The sequence below is a fragment of the Chelonoidis abingdonii genome, chromosome 22 (assembly GCF_003597395.2).
Source record: "Chelonoidis abingdonii isolate Lonesome George chromosome 22, CheloAbing_2.0, whole genome shotgun sequence".
NCBI lineage: Eukaryota > Metazoa > Chordata > Testudines > Testudinidae > Chelonoidis > Chelonoidis abingdonii.
This window is the reverse complement of record NC_133790.1, coordinates 5,710,223-5,726,705: the sequence shown is the minus strand read 5'-3', so window position 1 is coordinate 5,726,705 and position 16,483 is coordinate 5,710,223. Positions and strand designations below refer to the sequence as shown.

The window sequence follows — 16,483 nt, the reverse complement described above, 5'->3', positions numbered from 1 at the left end:
ACGTGTACTGGTGCCCTTCACGCGCGTCTCCCGCTATGCGGCGCAGCCCCCACAGCGGTTTCCCTTCATCCCACCGCGGAGTGCCAGGCGCAGCCCCACAGGAACCTTGTGGCCGCTCACCTGCCTGGCGTCTCCGCGGTCTAGACCACCACCCATCGCTCCGCTCCCGTTCCATAGTCCGGAGAGGCTAGAGGAAAGGGATTTCACGCCCGCCCGACCGCGTCCTCTTGTCGCCCCCCTCCCCTTCAGGCCCGGGCCGCTGCGGCGCGCGAAGTCTCTGCTGGGCCCGCCCCCGCGCCCCAGACCCACCTGCCTGTTCTGGGCCGCCGCGCCGCGCGCCGCCGCTCTCCCCCGCTGCTGCGGGATGCCGGCCGCGCCGCCGCCCGCGCGGGGTTGGTGTGTGCGGCAGGTTGCCGCCTGCTGCTTGAGGGAATGCGAAGGGGCGCCGGGTGCGACGCCGGACTGCTGCGCCGCTCACTCGCATCGCTCGCTGCTCCGGAGCTGCGGCTGTCTCGCCGGTTGCCCCAAACAGTGTGAGCCGGAGGGGAGGGAGTGGAGGGCGGGCAAGCTGGCGGGAGGGATCCGCGGGGGAGGGAGCGCGCTGTCTATGCGTACCTGTTCGCCAGCCCTGCCTGCCGCCTGACAGCGCCCAGCGGGCGCGCGCCAGGCCGGCGCCGCGGGACCCGGCCGGGGGCGTTCGGGAGCCCGACTCCGCTCCGCTCCGCCGCCGGGAGCCTCTCCGCGGCCGGACTCTTTACGGGAAGTCGGAAGGGTCTGAGCAGGGAAGCGGTAGGTGAAGGGGCGGCCGGGGAGCGAGCGCCGGCCGGGACACGTGAGGCGGCCGGGGACGGGCCCAGGGACACCGGCCTTCCCCCACCCTCTGCGGGGAGGTGGCTCCGCACAGCCGCGCCGGGGGGCGGGCTCCCGGCCTGGGAGACGCTTCGTCCTGCCTGGCCGTGCTGGCTCGTTCCCTGCCGGGCTGTGCGGCCCGGCCCCACCCCAAGCGCCCTTCAGCGCTGCCGGAGGGGAGCTCCCCGCCGCCTGGCCGAGCCGCGGGAGGGACCGCTGCTTCCTCGGCCCGGCCAGACCTCCAGCAGCGCCGGGGAGGTGGAGGCAGCTGCGCGGGCACCTTCCTTACCATGGGCTCCCCTCCCTCTCTCTCCCCGCACCAGGCACAAACCCTGCTTCAGGGCCGCTGAGTGCTCAGTGGGGCCCCCTGGGAGTTACCCGCGAGGTTGGCAGCACAAAGCCGCCCTCTACCCCCTCTGCCAAGTTACCTCCCGCTGCTCCCCAGCTTACTTTCCACTCATCTCCACTGCTGTCTGCTGCCGCTCAGGTTAAGTTTTTGGGTTGTAGCTGTTTAGGGCCCAGTCCTGCAATAGGATCCGCTAGTAGAGACTTCTGCAGTCCTGTGACCTGACAGACTTCACTGAAGTAGAACAGACCCCAGCTTGCAGGCTTAGGACAGTAGATTTGTAAAAAAGTTTTTGGGGCACAGCCCTCTAGGTCTTCCTCCAGGTTTGTAAGGCACAATGTTCAGAGGGTGCTGTGTGTTATTTCAAGTTTATGAAAACGATCTGCTCCTTCTCTCATCAATTAACAAACATTAAAGGACAGCTAATATATCAGATTATGGGAATTGGTGGTTAGCAATTAGATTGTGCTTTACATCTTCAAATCACTTTGCAAACATTCTTAACACTCCCATGAGGAAGATAAATATTCCTGTTTTATCCAAGGAAAACTGAGATGGATGTTAAGCCTTTTACTAGTTCTAGATACAGAATTGGCTTCAGTTAACATTTTTTACATTTGAAATTTAAAATCTTTGCTTCCCTCTTTGTTGGAGCACATAGGCATGCAGCTGACCCCACAGCTGTAACATTCCCTAATCTCTCTGCTTTTCGGAAACTGTTTCCTTCATCTGGAGGAGGAAGTGAGCCCGCTCAGTTGTGTATGACATCACTCTTCAGATCCTCCACCAGAGAAGGAAATAAGGATCTAACATTTATGTAAAGACATTTTAAAAAATGTCAAGCCTATCTGCATCACAGAAAAGTAGTAAAAGAACAAATTGGATTTTTGTCTTTGCATTTCACCTTTAAAAGACTTATCCAAGGCTACACTGAGTTTAATTTCAGTCTGCTTAACCAAATTGTCCTAGCCAACAAACAAGAAAACTAACCTCAAATCATATATGCAAACTTCTAAACAAGTAGTTTAGAATTTTCTGAGGAATCAGTGGCGCTTTAAATGTAGATTTCACATAAAATCAGTAACTGATTATAGCATTAGTATTGTATTTAAACAGCTGAAATAGATTCCACAGGGTTATCATTGTTTTCCCAGCTCCCTCAGTACTTAAGATTCCTAATTTCTTAAAAATGCAGTTTAAGAAAAACTACACAGTTAATGTTGGATTGCCATAATTGGCAGAAGCCAGAACATACTGTAAGTGCTGAAATGCCAACTAACCCTGGTAGCAAGACATTTTATTAATGTATTGAATATCATCCAGTTTTAAGCATGGAGTTTTAACTTTAGAACTCTGAGGTGTTCCTTGTACCTGTTACTTTATTCTACTTGTCATTTCCAGAGGCACTGAAGTGCAGCCAATTCATTCTAATATGTAAAAATAAAATCTGGACTGGCCTGCTAAAAGTCTGTCATGTACATAATTAGCATGAGCAGATGGAATTTCAAAACCAGGAGAATAAATTGATTTATAACCATGGTTACTCAAAATTCTTGAGGCTAATCTATTCATAGAAACTCTCTAGGAATCCCAGAGAATGTAAGTGTAATAAAAAGAAATGATGCTGCTAGGCAGGCATTATTTATACACCTTGCTTGTAAAGCAAGTTTTCCATAGGTTTGGCAGAGTTGTGGATGGTAAAACACAATGGTAAGAAACACAGCAATATTTAACAGTTTCTTAAATTAGCATTTCCCACACATTTGTGCACTTTTGGCTGCTAAGTTTCTTGTTTTGTTTTATCTTACAGGCCTGAATAATGATGTGATGACACGTTATTGGCTGGGTGACAGTAGATGCCAACTGAAGTGAACACAAGAAAAAATTCTTTATATTTAATTGGAAATGCTTGCACTGTGTGGAGCCAGAAATTTAAAGCTCTCTTTTTTTCTCCCCTTTTTAGTAAATTTTGTGGCCAACTAATGATTTCATAACCACAGGAATTGAAAGCCATGGATATCAAGTATTCATGCAGTTCGTGGAAGAAACTTCTGTGTGCAGAGTTAGAGATCGCTAAAGTTACTCCTGGCACAGGTTTCAATATTTGCAGTAAAATTAGTCTGATGCCAAAATGTTGTAACCCACCTGGTGCCTGCTACTAGAGATGATCTTGAGCCTTAAATAATGCAAAAAAAATTTAAAAAATCCTCTAACGGCAACTTGCATATTTTTATAAGATGAAGCAAGTATCCTCAACACCTAAATTGGACTAAGCTCTTCAAGCCATTGCCTGAAGAGATCATATGTCTAGTTCCTAGTGCTTTAATCACGACAGGGGCCTCCACATGCTACTACAATACAAATAATGTAGCAGTTAAGAGACTTTCAAGCTTGTTTCAAGGCATATTTTGGATCTTTCAAATTAGTTGGAGCAGAAAAGGATTGTGTCTAGTGACTTGTAACAACGTGCCTCAAATTTAAAGGAAATGACACAAGATACAATTACAGTAAGTAAAATTAACATACAATGATTATTCAATAGTTTTTTGCATATTAAATTTTAATTCTAGAAAAGTATTTTAGTAATTTAAGTAAGAGCATACTATCAGTTTGATATGCAGGTACTAGACAGTTACATGATCTGGCATGCATAGGATTGACAGAATGACAGTCCTTGCAGTTCAGAAATGTTGGAATGAGTACACTTGAGATGCATTCCCAGGGCCAGCTCTGGCTTTTTTGCCACCCCAAGCAAAGAAAAAAAAAACGAAAAAAGACCCCACCACACACAACTCTGCAGGCCGGCCAGAGCAGCGAGGGGGAGGGACACAAACCTGCAGGCCAGCCCTGAGCAGAGAAGGGCTGGAGGGGGAAACCTGCTGGGCTTGCTACAGACCTGGCACCACTCCCAGCAGGGTGCTCCCCTCCTCTATGCTGCTGCCCCCTACAGGGCTGCCGGAGCGGCAAAGGGGGGTGGGGGAACCTGCAGGAATACCACCCCTTGGAATCTGTAGCCCCAAGCACCAGCTTGCTCAGCTGGTGCCTGGAGCCGGCCCTGTGCATTGCCATAGGCTACTTCCAAGAGATCCAGTATGAACAGATTTTTAAACAAGTTTTCTTTAACATTTGTATAAAAACAGTCTCTTGTTAATGCCTGGTATAGCAACCTGGGTGTTAAGTGATTGATGACTACTAGAGTTCCTTGGTGACTGCCTTGAAGGACATTGGGCCCATAACAGAAAAGCTGAAAACCACTTAGGAGAGAGATACTCCCTCTCAATCCCTCACCTTTCAGCCAACTTCTAGTGCTTAGTACATGATTTTCTTTTTTATTCTGCTTATCCTGCTTCTGTGATGTTCATTTCCTCTCCCTTACATACTCATCTCTCTAGTCACTTTGCAGTTTGGCTCTGTTGATCTAGGAGTTTTGCCTCTACTCTTTCTGGTGACATCTGCAAGTTTGATCACAAGTGAATGTGTGCCAAAAAAGTATTTGCATCAAGTGAGAAGAGACAGCCAATTGGTTTAATCAAAAAAGTTTCTATAAATCCCCATGGCCAAATTAAAACCTCAACTAGGATTAAAAAAGGCTCATGCTACACAGCATCATAATGTTTATCACCTGGATGTTTTCTAGAGAATGCAGTTTAAGCAGCACTGTTTTCAGGGCATACTACAAATCCCTTTTATTTTTGTTGGCCTTCCGTGACTTGTTTTTCCCCTTTCCACGCTAATCTTTGCGCCAGCAAAAGAAGTGTTCTCTTTTGTTGGTGGGGTGGTCTGCTGATGGTTATTGGGTGTACCTTTGTGTCAGATGCAGCTGGCATTGTCCCAACTGTGTAGTTCAGTTGTTTGTATTTAGGTGGGTTTTTAATACTTTGCCTTTGGATACCTTCAGCAGGCACCTCAAACTAGACCATCCACCATGACTGATTTATCTACAGGTTTAGCAAGGGGAAGGATCAGGAATCAAGATGTTTTCAAAGAATGCAACTATTTTTGATAAAGAATTCTTATTTTACAGCAATTGATGGGTCTGAGGCTCTCATTAATTCGATCTCTGATAATTCTTTACATGGAATTGTTCTCGTTCTGGAACCATTAAGGATGGGGACCATATTTAACAAGGTGATGCACATGTGCCTGTGATGAGACAGCTGACAGTAACACTTTGCTTTTATATAAACAAATACTAACAGCTTAAATCCCTAATTATAATAGAAGTTGATCTTTGACAAAAATATTCAGAAAAAGACTAATTTCTTTCCCATATTCATAGTCCTACTTTTGGACACAAACATTTTAATTCTCTGTTCAAGCACATTAAAGTCCCTCTATCAAAGGAAGAGAAAAATACATCCAGCAAAGAGACTAGCCAGTGAAGCTAGTGTTTATTTTACGTGAGGAACATGATACCTGCCAAACCTGAATAAGATACCTACACAACAATGAACAAAAACAAAGCTATGTTTTAGAACTTCTCTCTGACTCCTGTTGGTGAGAGAGAAAAAGCTTTCCAGCCATACACAGCTCTTCAGGTCTGGGAAAGGTACTGCTAGAGCTGAAGAGCTGTGAGGCTTGAAAGCTTGTCTCTCTCACCAACAGAAGTTGGTCCAGTGAAGATATTGTCTCACCCACCTTGTCTCTCTAATATCCTGGGACTGAGGCAGCTACAACTGCACTGCATACATATGACTCCTTCATTCTCCCTCATTCTCATGTGCCTGATAGCTCACTGGTTTGAGCGTTGGCCTGCTAAACCCAGGGTTGTGAGTTCAATCCTTGAGGGGGCCATTTAGGGAACTGGGGTAAAAATCTGTCTGGGGATTGGTCCTGCTTTGAGCAGGCGTTTGGACTAGATGACCTTCTGAGGTCCCGTCCAACCCTAATATTCTATGATTCCTCCCCCTCCTTCCATTACCATATAATATCTCCTCATTGCTTGGAATTCCATAAGTGGTTTACTAACTCCCACAGTGTACATTTCTTGAGGTAAGTCTACACTATCATTTTTATAATTCTTGCAGTTGAACTACCATCAGTGCAGTTCCACTGATCTTTGGAAATGGTGGAAGTACTCATGTGGACCAGCCACCAGCATTTAAAACCACCATGATGTCATCCAGCTCAAAGGAGATGTAGGTGACAGATTAAAATGCCAGTGCGTAGTCTAAACTAGCATTTGAACTATTGTTGCCACCAGTGGGTGATTTTAAGAAAAACGTTAATGTAGATAAGGCCTTGGACAAAAGCTACAGAGATGTGACAAGCTTATGTTGCCAGCCACAACCTCCCCACCCCACCTTTTTTTTTTTTTTTTAATTAAGGTTAATCTCAGGAATGGACCATTTGAACAAGAGCATGTTTTCTAGGGGAGGATTGTGGTTTGGCAGGGAGATCACTAGGAGTCTGATCCGATTGTCATTGGGGAAAAAAACATGGAAAGACCTCCATTAAATGTAGTGCACATTGAATTGGGCATAGGACTACAAACCAGGAGATCTTGGTTCTACTCCCAACTCTGCCAAGCAATTTACTGTTCATCCTTGGGCATGTCACTTCACCATCATTACTAACCCTACTTCATAAAAGCATTTTGATTAGCTACAGATAAAAAAATCTCAAGTATTATTACTAGAAGGTAGCAGTAGGTAAAGCAACAATTATCTCAAAGCTTATCTCCAGTGTAGTTCTATAGGTGTCATGGTCTCAGACACTTCTACAGAGCATGTGTGCATCTCAATGTAGATGACAGAGCCTCCTAACCTAGACATGACTGCAATCCCACACCCCCAACAGCAGTTACATAGTCCCTATAGTGTAGATGTACACTATACCCTATTCATCCTCATAGCTATGCTGGTGTGAGCCTGTAGCATATGGAAGCAGCCTACACTGACTGAAGGAGTTTTTCTGTTGCTGTAGGAACTCCACCTTCCTGAGCAACAGTAGCTAGGTTGATGGAAGCATTCTTCTGTTGACAGAGCTGCCTCTGTCCTGGGGATTAGGTTGTCATAGTTACAGCTTTCGAGGGAGTGTATTTTTCACACCCCTGACTGACATAGCTATGTCAACCTAAATTTTAAGTGTAGGCTAGGCCATAGATACTTCAGTATACCCCTCTTCCATCCCTGCAGTTTCAGTGTCAGAACCAAATTACTGCCTTAGAAACGAGTTCACTCAGTGGAGAAAAAAGTTGCATTTAAACAGGTGATAGGTCAAACCCCTCATACCAGCAATGCAGGGGGAGGACGTTCAGGACAGGATATTCACTTAGCAGGTGGATTGCAATCTGATTTTCTTTGATACTCTTTCTGGGTCTGTTGGTTACATCTCAGTTTCATCTCTCACAGTTCCTCTGGTTTCCCTATTAAAGTTTCCTTGCTAACTGTTCCTCTCTGGTCCTGAAGGGGGTTTCCTGCTGGCTTTTCTTCCAACCATGCTCCAACTGCCACAGATGTTTAGGTCCCCACATTCCATCCCTTACATGCTGCTCACTGTTTGAGGTGGAGATGAGAAAGGATATGGTGGTGTATGTAGCTATGAACTGCGTGGTGCCTTGTTTTCTTTGTTCCACCCCTTTACATTCTGAAAGTTGGGTGGGAGGCACTGGGAGCTGGGGGGAGCTGATGGGGACCTTACTGTGGCTCTTTGGCAATGTACATTGGTAAATTCTGACTCCTTCTCAGGCTCAGGTTGGCCACCCCTGCTCTATAGAGTGCCACAATTTAAATTTACCTTGTATATTCCCCTCTGGGTATTCTAAAGACTTCATATTTATCTAGTGCTTTACCTCTTCAGGGCACTATTCAATATCAATCATCATAACTTCAAGGCAGGTAAATGCTGTACCCCTGTACAGCTAGGTTGTGCTTTGCCCAGGAAATCAAGATTAGAAGGCAGGAATTTCTGCTTCCAGAATTGTATTCAGTTCACCAGATCATGCTGCTTCACTGAACAGCATAGGCCCATTTTGGATTTCTCAGAATGACCTAATTAAATGGTGGTAAACTAAAGTGCTTTTGACAGGGAAGCAGTCAAAGTCATTTGGAGGTCTCCTGGTTACAGACACTCCTATACTGTTTAATTCCATTTGCAGAGTGAAAACCCTTGGTGAGATTAGACTTCACTTTAACAGTCAGTTCAGCCAACAGGAAGGCTGTTCACACTAGTTTGTTACCATGTCAACAGTCATACTTGTTACATCTCAGCCGGACTATTAACTACTCTTACAAGTGACCTCCTCAATAGGGACTCCATACTGGCAACAGGCCACACACACACACACACACACACTCTCTCTCACTCACTCACACCCAGACTTCACTATTCTTGGGTTTCACCTGTACTAAAACATCAAATAGCATACGCCATGTCATTCTAAAATTGGTCTGATCACATTTAATGCACTAGGCATATTTGCCACATTTTGTCTTACATTTATGGAACTCTACATTCTTTGCCATGCTGTCTTAAAGAGCATTCTCAAGTCCTGTTTAAGATTCCTTTGCCTAGGTTACTACTACGGGAAGGATTGAATTAGTTATTTTACTCATCTTGGCAAAAGAATCTAAACTGACCAGTTTTATTTTCTAGTCACCATCAGTTAGTCAATTGTTATAGGATGAATATCTCCTTATTGGATTCCTTTCTGTTGTTACAAGCTTGTTGCATCTCGTCTTAAATTAATCCCCAATCCTGCAGACACTTATCCACATGCTTAAGTAAGATTGTACATATTCCCCCATGGATTCAGTGGGACTCCTCGTGCTTAAAGTTAAGCATGTACCTAAGTGTTTGCAGTGTCAGGGCCTCAGACTGTAAGCTCTTTGGGGCAGGTACTTTTTAAACCTATGTTCATCCAGCACCTAGCACACCAGCATCCTGATCCAGACTGGACCCTTTGAGGATTGCTGTAAAAAATATTTGTCTATCTTCACCAAAACATGAGGATTCTACTGGCACTTGACAATCCCAGGTTGTACTGCTTCTCAGATGCCTTTAGTCAGCACAACAGTCTATCTATCCCCCTTAGCCAGTGCAGATTTGTACCCACAACACATTCCTGTGAGCGTGAAATATGAGTTTTGTTGTATTTTACCCTTACTGTAAAGATTCTGTGGCAGATTAGAAACACCTGCAGATTTCTATTTTACATTGGTTTGGGAGTGGGGAATGGAAGGAAGAACAGAGACTGAACAGAAATCCCACATTTAGTCCAAGACTCCAAGGTGTCCTTTTTCCAGTGTCTCAGACTAGATGATTTCTCAAACACACGAGTTTATCTTGATTCTACAATCCTGTCATTTCACTGAGCGATAGATCACTTTCGGTGGTAGCCTCACAGAGGAACAGCACAGGGTTGTGTGTAGATTGCCAAGGACTATTCAGAAATACAGAGCATTGCCTATGTGTGTAGAGGTGTCAACAACAGGGGAGCCCAGTTGCTAGGCTGGATACTTTCCAAAGTAGTAACACAATGAACATGCAGGGACAGCCCTACCACTGAACATTATGGATCCAGACAGTTCATGTGCAGGAGACATGGACATATCATGTCTCTAGTGACAAATACAGGACACATTGAGTAGGGAAAGCCACTTATTTAGGAACAGTCTTACGCAAGCAATTTAAGCCCAATATTAGCAATGACTGATATTAAGCAGAATTAACATCCCTGTTAAACAGGGACAGCTTCAGAGGATTTATAGAATCATAAAAATGTCAGGCTAAAAGGGACCTTGAGAGGTCATCTAGTCCAGTCCCCTGTTCTGAGGCAGGGCCAAGTATACTTAGACCATCCCTGACAAGTGTTTGTCCAGCCTGTTCTTAAAAACCTCCAGTGATAGAGATTCCACAACCTCCCTTAAAAGCCTGTTCCAGTGCTTAACTATGCTTATCATCGGAAAGTTTTCCTGAATATCTAACCTAAACCTCCTTCAGTGCAGATTAAGCCAATTATTTTTTGTCCTACCTTCAGTGGACACAGAACAACTGATCACCATCCTCTTTATTAACGGCCTTTAATATTTTTGAAGGCTGATCAGGTTCTCCCTCAATTTTTTTCTCAAGATTAAGTTTGTTTAACTTTTCCTCATAAGTCAGTGTTTCTAAACCTCTGATATTTTTGTTGCTCTCCTCTGGACTCTCTCCAGTTTGTCCACATCTTTCCTAAAGTGTGGCCCCCAAAATTGGACACAGCACTCCAGTGGAGGCCCCACCAGTGCCAAGCAGCATGGACAACTATATCTCATCTCTCACTTACAATAGCCCTGTTAATACACCCCAGAATATAAGCTTTTGGGTTTGTTTTTTGCAACAGCATCACATTGTTGGCTCACTTCCATATAGTGATTGAGCGGAGTACTTCCCTAGCACTGGTCTCCAGTATTAGATCGCTCCCTCCACATCATCTCCATGTACTGGGCTCCTATGCTAGGCATCTCCTAACTACCTCTTCCACAAATAGTAGAGTCAAACCCTTTCCTTGGGCAGACTATACTACCTCTCAGCATCAGGGGTCTAGCCATTAACATAACAGGTTCAGTAGCATTCCAGAGGGACGTGTTACTATTAAAATAGCATCTTTAGTCAGTCAGGAATTCCACTTAATGAGGCCTGAAAAGTCAGCTAAAAGAGATGATCCAATTAAGTGAACTCAGCAGTACTAGAAGTAGTAACCAGCACTAAAAAGATTAATATTGCACTCAGGATCCCCAGATAAAGAACAAGAGGTAGGTGATTTAACATGAATAGTTACAAATAAATAAGTACTTTCCCCCCATCACTCACCTACCCCATTCTGGAGTCAGGAATCCATACAATCTCTAGTACAATAGTGACCCATAACAGTAAGAAAACCTTTACACCACTGAACCTATGCAAGATGCCCAAACAAACCCTCAAATTACTCAACACATGCAAGTCTGCCCACTTGCAAAATAACCACATTCCAAGACACAAATATAAGTAAAATCATTACTGTACACTAATCCTACCACAGTTAGGAAAAAACACCAGCTCACAAGAACAAACCTTTACCTGCTCCACATCAAACACCACCTCTACTCCATTAAGGCAACAATTCAGTCACCTGTTGCTGTTTTATAGTAGCTATGGTCCCTGGGACAAGTTCAACAAGAATTAACTTCCTGATGGGGGAAATCAACATTCTTTTCCTTCATGGGTTTGGTTTTAATTGACTGGCTGTGGAAGAAATCCCATTGTCCCATGAATTGCCCAAAAGATAGTGGTAAAACTCCCTGGTGACAATAAATGCTTTTGGTGTTTGTTTTCTAATTACATTATCAATCAATCACTTCCAGGTCAGTAAGGAACAAAGCTATAAAAGCTTCCCTAGTCTGTCAGTAGAAATGCAGGTGGAGCTGTGCTTAACTGAAAGCAGATGGTGCCTGGGAAGGGTGTCTGAAATGTAAAACTATAATTTGATTTGCCTGGAGAGGAAACTAGGGATGTTTTAGCAAAACCACAATCACTTAGAGTTTCACTGTTGTCACCATACTCAACACCAGGGCTGCTCAGAACTTCATGGTGAGAGGGACTCACAACCTCTTGCTCTGCAAACACAAGTCCCTTCCATTTGAGCTAAAGGAGAACCTCTGTAATTTATCAGCAGTGTAGGTTTATGGTATACAGTTAAAGAGTAGAGGACAATGATATTCTGCCCAGAAGTTAAGTACAATAAGAATACAGAAAACATATCTGTAGCCTTTTAAGCCAAACTTGAGTATAGTTAAAGAAGCACATTATTTTAAATTACAATATACTGGATGTGTTCTCAAGCCAAATGTCAGATTAGAAAATTGGGATAGCTACTCCAGATCTACCCATGTCTCCAGCTCTGTCCATATCAAGTGTATGTTAATACTAAAAATGATCAGTAGTGAAATAGTTAAGGATGTTTAATTTTTATCATTAGGTTTCAGAGTTAACCCAAATTGATCTGTGCAGTGGCAATTCATGCTATTGTTTGTCCTTCTGCAGGCTCAGGAATGTAGCACTGCATCTGGTCACGTTTGGAAGGTTTCGTCACAATCTCCGGGATGGAATGTTTTATAAATCTCAAAGTTTAAATTCTGCAGAAACTAACTGATCCATTGGAGCAGTGTTCTTATTGCGACTGCCCCATCTACTGTTTTTTTGAGGCTGCAGATGCTGTTGAATATCATCTGGTGAACAGAGGTGGTCCCATCTGACTGGCAAAAAGGCATTAATTTACCACTTTGGAAAGGCAAAGGCAGCAAATGAGACTGTTCTAACTATTGCAGCAGTACTCTTCTGTCTGTCATGGGGAAAGTTTTTGCTTCTACCTTATAGGCCCAAACCGCTGATATCTTAAGGATCAAGAGAAGACAACAACAAGCTGGCTTCACTCCCACAGTGGAGCAAAACTTCACAGTGCACCAGCTTATTAAGAAAGCATGAGAATCCGGTTCACATTGCACTGGTGGATCTCAAGACTGCATTTAACTCTCTTGACTGGGAATTGCTTTGGCTGATCTTGAAATTTACGGCATCTCCAACAAGCTTTGTAGAATGCTCCATCTCTGATGACTCCTCAAGCTGTGTTCTTGTATATGGGGAAAGAGCCACCTTCTTACAAATTAAGTCAGGCATTCAACCAGGATGAGCTGTCATCCCAGAACTCTTCAATGGCATCAGATTATTTGCTTGGGCCGACACTAAGTAAATGCATTTTAGACATAGGCCTTAATGATAAGAACCTCACCATTGTCCATTTTGTTGCTGACATACTGCTAGTGATTAAATCAGTGGATGCGCTAGTTGCCGCATTTAAAGCTCTGCAAAGCTCAGCAGCAAAAGTTGGCTTGAAAATTAATTGGGGTAAAACCAAAATTCTTCCAGTCAGTGATTTTGAACATTTTTCAGGATCTAGCAGCTTAGTGGGCAACCACCCAGTCGAGGGAGTCAGGTATTTCACCTTCCTTTGCTCTGTTGATGACAACATAGGTGGCATTGAGAGAGAAATTGAAGCCCAGCCTGCAAAAGCATCATTAGTAATGGGGCACCTCCTCAAGAGGATCTTTTGCAATCAGTAGAGATAGTCAGAGAGATTAAGCAGAGGATATACACTGCTTCAGTAGTCAGTAAGCTGGTCTTTGGGACTGAAACATGACCGTTCACTGTCAAGATTGAAAAGAAGATGGACACCATTCAGCTGAAGAATTTCTGAATCATCAAACAGTATGAAGTCAAGTTGAATTAAGAGCTCCATTGTCTAATTAAACAGGTCCTGGTCTCTCAAACAATTGGCCAGCACTCTTTGACTCATGATATATTTGGTGGTCTCTACTCTGTCCTTGTGCCAGCATAAAAACTAACCAACCTGACTACTTGTTCAGCGTGGCCCTGATCTCAGCTGTGTTGAATAGGTTAAGGGGAGAGGCATAGTGGCAGAACTTTCTTTTCAAAGAGGCTCCAAGCTAGGGTGACCAGATAGCAAGGGTGAAAAATCGGGACAGGGGGTGGGGGGTAATAGGAGCCTATATAAGAAAAAGCCCCAGATATTGGGACTGTCCCTATAAAATCAGGACATCTGGTCACCCTACTCCAAGCCCATTTTGAAGATGGCTGAGCATTCGATCTTGCTAGGAAATAGCAAGCTCTGAAGCCTGCTCAGTTATTTATGGAAAAAGTGTCTGCCATCCGTGCTCTTTGTTTGCTTAATGATTCCTTCAGCTTGCATGTTTCAGAGAGGATACAAATTGGATGACTATCCTGATCGCTAAGGAAATATTTTACTGAGATACTGGAAACTGAATCAACACTCAAGGAGCAAGAACAGATTACGATGCAACTATTAATGAGCATCAGAAAGAGTTTTCAAGAAAATGGGGACACTTTTGGGAGCCCTTTGGGGATGATGTTAATTGTTGAATATGACCCATCAGGACCAAAACAAACATGATACCGAGAAATCTCATCTTTTGGATTTTCTACCTTAAAAACCATTAGATCCTCTTTTCTTTCTCTGTCTCTCACTGATATTGGAAGGCACAAATTGAAACAACACAAGATCTATCGGGGGAAATATTAATTTTATTAGAAACAAGGGAAATCTGCTAGGTCTCTTTTCCCTCCCCAGCATGATGTCAGATAGAGAAACAGTTAAGTTTTGGGGAACTGGCTGGCAAAGGGGATTGCTAGTGGGCTACAGAACCTTTCACATGTAGAACATCACTTCAAATCACAGCCACATTCATAGTGACTGATAGTTGTGGCAATCTGCTGGCTCTTTGGTGAAATCCAGTGTTGGACTTAATCCCTTTCTAGGCTAGGCCAAGAGCTGAACAGACCTGGAGCCTAAACTCAGCTTCCCAGCTGCTCCAGTTTAAGGGGGTACAGGGGAATGCTGGTGCTGTCACAGCTTGTGCAATTCAACATCCAGGGCAGTCAGACTAGCATGACGTTTACAAAAAGAACCAGAAGTTGGGTTTTGCTCCTTTGTTGGTGCAGCATGTCCCTGCTCAGTAACCAGCGCTATCCACCCACAGGAAACAAAACTCAATGTAAAAATACGTGAAGAGTTATGGACAACACCCTGATAGCCTCCCAAAGAGTTGTGGTGTCGAAGGTAGGTTTACTCAGGTTTCTTTCATTGGGAAATGACTTTGAGCCCTTGTGGCCATTTAATGTATAAAGCACACGAAGTCTGAGAATGCTGAATGAACAGCTTGCACAAAGCACTTTGGGATGAAAAATACGTTAGTACAACAAAGGCTACAGGACAAGTGCAACTGACGAGCCAACTTTCGTCCTCAACTGTGTACCCAGCTTCAACCAACCCCAGTGCCATAAGGGGCCCAACAAATCATCAGTGGAGGGCTCATAACCATGATCTGTAAACGGGATGGGGGAGTTTTACTTCATGATGTAGACAGGAGGCATGAAAAGTTAGGAGTTCTACTGATTTTTTTTAGCTTAGCAAGAACAGGGCTCTCCAGTCTCATCTTCCCAATTTTTCTGGGAGAGTTTATGTCTATGAGTGTTGTCTTAGCCTTAATAGAAGGGGGAGAGGTGTTGGATGTTTAGCTACAGATCTCTATCTATAGGGCTTTTAAGTGGGTCAATATCAACCACCACCAGGGGTCTGGGCAGTCTGAATGAGAGTCACTTCCTCACTCAGTCATTCTCTATGTATGTAATATCTATGATGTAATGCTCCTGGTGGTTGACCACATCCTCCAGGAAAGACAATGTAGAGAAGGGATAAAATTTCCCAGGAGGCACCTAAATGACTTAGGAGCATAAATACCCTTTGAAAAAGCACCTAAGACAATTTTTGGTGGGGAAAAAAATGACCCCAGTTCTGACCTTCCTTATACATCAGCACACACATGGCATAAAACTGTTCATTTTCTCTGTTTCAGATCATGTTAAAGAAAATGGGTTAGAGGAAAAAGAGTTTAAATTCTTTAAGGCAAAGAACATTATCCGTCCACAGTTTTGTAGTTCTGCATTATGACAAAATGTGGCAGATGTGGAGCAGATAAGACTAGTGATGTGTAATAGTTTTGTGAATATTATATGGGACTGCTCAGTGAGATGAGGTGTATATGATGGGTTATTACACTTTCCTATGTGAATATCCTGATCTAGCTTAACAGGGAGGCTGCTGGGAAAACACGCAGGAAAGCAACACACGGGGTATAGATAAGTAACCTTCCAACAAACTCTTGGGGGGCCATTACAGGACAGAGGCCTAAGGCCAGGTGTTTTGGCAAGGATGGGAGCCTAGAAGCCAAAGGGACACAACAGCTGAAGGGACTCTGGAGGGAGAGTTAGGAGTGTGCTTTTTTCTGGGGAGAACATGCTGAGAAGAACCAGACACACAGGTCTTGCAAAAATGTCTGAAGCAGTTTCCAGGGGCTGGTAAGCTTTGAGTCAGTTACACATAGTTCTAGTTTTAAGACCTATTTCCACTGAATTTCTTTGGTTCTAAATAAATAATACTTTGCTTTAAAGAGAGTTTCTGGTTACTAGATACTAGTCATAGGTCCCAGCAGGAAATGAACTGCAGGCCTGCTGAGGTAATCACCCCTAGTAGCTGTGGACTGCAGCCTGGGGCCCAGTGTGAGAGTGGGAAAATTGCATGATTCCACCCCAAGATAGGCCTTAGTGGTCAGTGTGCAGCACTATGAGGCCAGCAAGGGACAGTTAGGCCAGTAACTGTGACAATTCTCTTAGTGAGCTACAACAAACAATTCTTGTAATGACAGAGAAAGTTGAATGGGATAAATCTGGACT

The 16,483-nt window shown here is 44.0% G+C and overlaps 1 long non-coding RNA gene across 3 annotated transcripts; it reads left to right on the top strand.

Moving 5' to 3' along the window:
- The first annotated feature begins 637 nt into the window (after positions 1-637).
- LOC116836765 (uncharacterized) lies at positions 638-16,200 on the top strand. Of its 3 annotated transcripts, XR_012654703.1 has the most exons (4): positions 681-789; positions 3,006-3,702; positions 5,220-5,323; positions 12,200-13,510. It is a non-coding gene; the product is annotated as an uncharacterized LOC116836765 (long non-coding RNA). The 3 variants fall into 3 exon arrangements; XR_012654704.1 differs by lacking the exon at positions 5,220-5,323 and having other exon boundaries at positions 638-789; positions 12,200-16,200; XR_012654702.1 differs by lacking the exons at positions 5,220-5,323; positions 12,200-13,510 and having other exon boundaries at positions 3,006-3,723.
- Positions 16,201-16,483: the final 283 nt, after the last annotated feature.